General features: G+C 41.0%; 1 long non-coding RNA gene across 1 annotated transcript; it reads left to right on the forward strand.

Moving 5' to 3' along the window:
• On the forward strand, nt 1-4,294 carry LOC133525876 (uncharacterized). Its single transcript, XR_009800645.1, has 2 exons — nt 1-1,642; nt 2,118-4,294. It is a non-coding gene; the product is annotated as an uncharacterized LOC133525876 (long non-coding RNA).
• The last annotated feature ends 787 nt before the right edge of the window (nt 4,295-5,081 follow it).

Consider the following 5,081-nt stretch of genomic DNA (forward strand, 5'->3'; position numbering starts at 1 on the left):
GTGGCAACAATGGTCGCGCACTGTGCGGCTTAAGAGGAATTTCCTCCCGCGGGCGCTCCGGCTTTAGTATGAGCTCCTTGCCGAGGTTTTTCTGAAGGTCTACAGTAGGGGTTCTTGAAAAAAGAAGTGTACAGGTTTTTAAAGGGTCGGCAACGCGCATGTATCACTTCTGGAGTTGGAGGCGTGCTTAGGAGTTTCAGTGATGCTTATATTTAAGAGGATTAATTACTGAATTCTCGCTGACAGTACCGTACGTGAATTTGGCGTGATAAAATGTGAAAGTGTCGTAATATCATATTATATACACCGTGGGTTGGTAAAATCCGACAGATCTTAAACGCATTCCTGAGGATCAAAAATGTTTAGTAAAATTCGGAAAAAAATGTTCTGTTTTTTCTTTTAGCCGATTTAAAAGCTATTTTCTGCATACAGCACGTTATTTCTTTCTACATCTTGGCGAAAAAAAAACATTACAACGAAGAAGTAAAGTTTTCTTAATTCATCTATAGATCAAAATTGCGAGTGTTCTTTTTAGTTGAGTAATGTTTGTCAGAAGGTATGACTAAACCAAGTCACATAGAGGCAGCGCCGCAGAGAAAAAGGCGTTTTTCACAAAGTTATTGCAGAAACAAATTTTCGCTAAAATTGCCATTATCTCTGAAAGAAGACCGATTACAGAAAATTTGTATGATATTTTAGCCTCTAAATGCGATTAAGAATACAACTTTAAATCTATCAGGTTTTACCAGCCCACGGTGTATAACATCGTGACACTTTCTCACTTCGTCATTTCAAAGCCATTTCTGAGATAAAGGAAGCAATAATTCAGTTGTATTACCTAGAAATACAAAAGGCAAAGTTGTTGTTTAACACCTCATGGTAGCATATGGATACTCAAGAAAAATTACAATATTGAACCACAAGAGAAGCGACAGCGGTTTTAAAATAAAATTGTATTGACAGTTGCGGGGACTTCAAGGCATGAGGGTTAAACAAACTTTGCTACAGAGCGCAACACGAATTTATTTTATCACACCATCACGAGGAAAATATTTATTATTCCAATTAATTTATTAAATATTCTTTCTATCAGCCCCTTGGCTAACGTAAATAGCTTTCTTCATAAAGGATTTCTTGTCTCGCCCATCAAGTTTTATATGGTCTAGTCATAAACTGTATCTGCCACGACCACGAGTGCCGTCGCCCATGGACACCTGCAACACAAGAGCGATTATAAGATTTAAATTTGTGCTTTAGTTTGAAATAGGAAACTGGACAATATTAAGTGTAAATTGCGTAATTATAGCTCTTACAAATCAATTTATTCGTTTATTCTTTACTTTTAGGTAACTAATGAAAGATTGGTTTAATATGAAAACTCAGAAAGATAAATCTGTAATATTTTGCTAACACTGAACGACTGCATTTGAGAATTTATTTTGTCGCATCGCCATCTCCGAAACCCACAAATCCCTTTGCAAAAATAAAGTAAACCCGGGATAAAAGAGCCTACCTAGCTTTTTGAGGGGACGTTTATCGCAGACTTCTACATCCAGGCGGTACTTGGCCACCAAAAACGTGCAGACACCACCGGCTGGATTTGGCTGGATCACGTGATGCAAGTGGATCAAGTGCGCATACCGTATCCATCACGAGCAACATGAGTCCCGCTCTCGTCGGGTTGCTGTGCGGTGGTCACGCATTTAGGCAAGAGGATGGGGAAGATAATTTCAAAATGTTAACTTACCTTAAGTGAAGAAATATTTCTCCTCTGCATTCATTTAATTCGAGTAATTTGGTTGTATTTCTTCAATTTGAAGTTAAATTGTTATTCATTTAATCGGCAAACAAACGATCACCAACAATATCTGGTTTTTTAATAATATTGCGTAGCTGCCTTCGACTGAATGTGACTTTTGTAGAAAGGCAAACTGTTTTTCGTTTTCGTGTACCATGTAGCATTATCGTCACTTACTTCTTCTCGTAAAAAATACAAATAAGTAAATTAGTAATTTTATTTATACGTCTGACAGTGACATTATTCATTGACTTTGACAATCAACTGACGAACGCTGCCGCGACTGCACGTCGCAAACAGCAGCAGTCGGCCGCTGCAGTAATGTCGCACCAGTAATGTCGCAACGGTAGTGCAGCTGCAGTTGGAAATGGACTGTCACCTTAACACTGACGTATTCAGGCCGCTGCAGTAATGTCGGAGCAGTAGTGCAGCTGCGGTCGGAAATACGTTAAAATTACCATATTACGTGCAGTCGGTACCGTCATTGATTTTACTATGGAAATTGACAATAACAGCGACGCGTTCAGGCCGCTGCAGTAATGTCGGAGCAGTAGTGCAGCTGCGGTCAGAAATGGACTGTCACCTTAAAAGTAAAATTGATATTTAGCCAAAAATTAATTACCATTTAAAATATGTTTAACTGGAAAAAAATATTAATTTAATTCCTCTCCACGGATAAACCGGTGAATCAATTTAGTTACAATTTTAAAAATCATCCCGTAAGGGTGTGAAAAGGGAAGTGAAAAGTTGTAGTTGTTATTGGGGAATCGATAATCGCAGAACCGATTTAGAGGTCAGATCACACAAGGCTTTTGGCGGTCGGAGCTCGGGAAGCAGGCTACTGGCTACATGCCTATCCTTCACCTAATACTGGTCCTTTCTTGGATCTGATCTCCCTAAGACTGACGACTGGTTTGTGACTGGGGGTTTCGGTATGTACGCCACATATATGCTCTTGTGGCACGGACGTGGACCGACTGGGATAGCATGGATTATCTTGTCAAAAAAGTGCAGGTCGTTTTTCAAGACATGCGTCGCTTAATGACATAATCCGTCGGTCTCTTGCCCCCATCAATGTGCCTGCTCTTCTTGAGCCGACTGGCATTATCAAGGATGATGGGAAGAGGCCTGATGGGGTGTCCATGGTTCCTTGAAGCTTGGGACGGATGTTAGTTGGCAGGTAGCATCACCTGCGTAGACACACTGGCACCGTCCCACCTCCAACGGACTAATGTAAATGCGGGCGCAGCGGAGGAAAGCGCCGAAATTTTGAAACGTAATAAATATAAGAGCCTCGGTAGAGAGTACAAATTTTGTACCATTTGGCGTTGAAACTCTAGGTCCATGGGGTCCCAGCGCGCACAAGTTTTTTGCAGAAATCGCGAAACGTCTGGTTGACGTAACTGGTGACCGAAGAGCCGGCGGCTTCCTCGCACTCGCACAACGTATCAGTATTGCGATACAACGAGAAAATGCCGCCAGCATCCTTGGTACAATGCCATAAGGGTCTATTTTAGATTTAAGCTAGTTAAAGTAATCCTCTGTATATACCCATTATGTATATTGGTATTGTAAATAAAGTTTTTTCATTTTTTTTTGAGGAAATCTACGTCTACCTACATCTTTTAATTTAGTTGAAATTGATACCAAACTTGGCTTGGAACCTAAACTTAAACAATGATTACCTTTAGGGGCATATATTTCCAAGTGTAAGAAAGGCTAGGGGTTATAATGCCCATGGTCCATTAGTCCGAATTAGGGTGTGCAATCCGGACCCGAAATCTATGAAATTACCGGATAATTTCTGGCTCCGGATCCGCGGATCTTCGCACACATTTCGGATCCGTCGTGCAAAACCCTAGTCCGAATGTAACAATGCTCTGATGTCGGAAAGTCCAGGTGTAACAATAGGTAACCCTTTGTCAATAAGTCCGGATGTTATGATGCCTTCATGTTAGAATGTATAGGTGTCACAATTGTCAAAATGTCCTGATATCATATTTCTTGTATCTCAGAAAGTCTTAAATGGTTCCAAAAGTTTAGGGTTATCAGAAGCATTTGTTTGAAAACAATTAAAAAGTAGACATTTTGACAGGAGCGCCGTTGTATATGCGGTGTGATGGTAGAGGAGGATGGGCACCACGGTCTGAGTTGCCAGAGGTGTGCTGGATGTTTCCCGAGGCATCATTCTATTAGCGACGTAATACGTCGAGCCATGGTATCGGCTAATGTCCCATGCGTTCTGAAGCCACCGGGTTTGTCACGGGCAAGAGACCGGACGGATTAACGTTGGTTCCTTGGCGGAAGGGGCGTTGTCTGTTGTGGGATGCAACATGTGTAAGTACATATGCTGCATCTCATTTGAGACACACTCTGAAGTTGGCGGGATCGGCGGCAGAAACGGCTGCAAGGCTCAAACACACCAAGTACTCCACCTTAGAAGTGGCGTACGCTTTCGTACCGGTCGCCGTGGAGACTGCTGGACCCTGAGGTAATGAGGCTCTGGAGTTTTTTAGGGAGTTGGGCAGGCGTTTACGGAAGAAGGGTAATAATCCCCGCTCTGGGTCTTGGCTGGTCCAACAGGTTTTCATCGCCATACAGCAGAGAAATGCTGCCGGCATAATGGAAACTTTTGGACCGGGCTTGTTGCAGTGTGGGGATGGGCGTTAGATTATAGATGTGTTTGACGAAGCTTGTTGCGTAATTTTAAAGTATTGACATTTTGTCACCTGGGCATTACTTGTTTGTCAGCAGTTTATGAGCGAGTTAAGATACTAATTAGAACATTATCTGGCGCGAATGCTAGTGGTTGGAAGAATGAAACTTAAACTAGAAACACAAGATAAGAAAGTTGTTTTGTAGAAAAATTGTTGACGTAAATTGACTCGTACTTCAAGTTTTATATCTTTCTGATCTTAACAGGGAAAAGGAAATAAAATTGACTCATTATTATTCACCACGGCGGGACTTAATCGCGTAAAATTTAATTTAAAATGTATTGACGGTAGTAAGAATGATCACATTGAAAAATAAGATTTTTAATAAAAGCTTAAAATTGAGGGTCGTATTTTGATTTAGGTACATAAAACACTTGTAGTTATGTATACATAATTTTTTAAGGTGCGCTAAAATAAATGCGTTTGACGTGAAAACCCCAAGCAGTGGTATCAATCATGATTTTCGAATGAAACCAGGTTGTAACCAAGATATTTTCAATTTGATAATAGAGTGTAGTGTAGTCATAGTCACCGACCGAAAGCCCAAGCGCACGGCACACGTCCAT

The sequence above is a fragment of the Cydia pomonella genome, chromosome 1 (genome assembly GCF_033807575.1).
Source record: "Cydia pomonella isolate Wapato2018A chromosome 1, ilCydPomo1, whole genome shotgun sequence".
Lineage (NCBI taxonomy): Eukaryota > Metazoa > Arthropoda > Insecta > Lepidoptera > Tortricidae > Cydia > Cydia pomonella.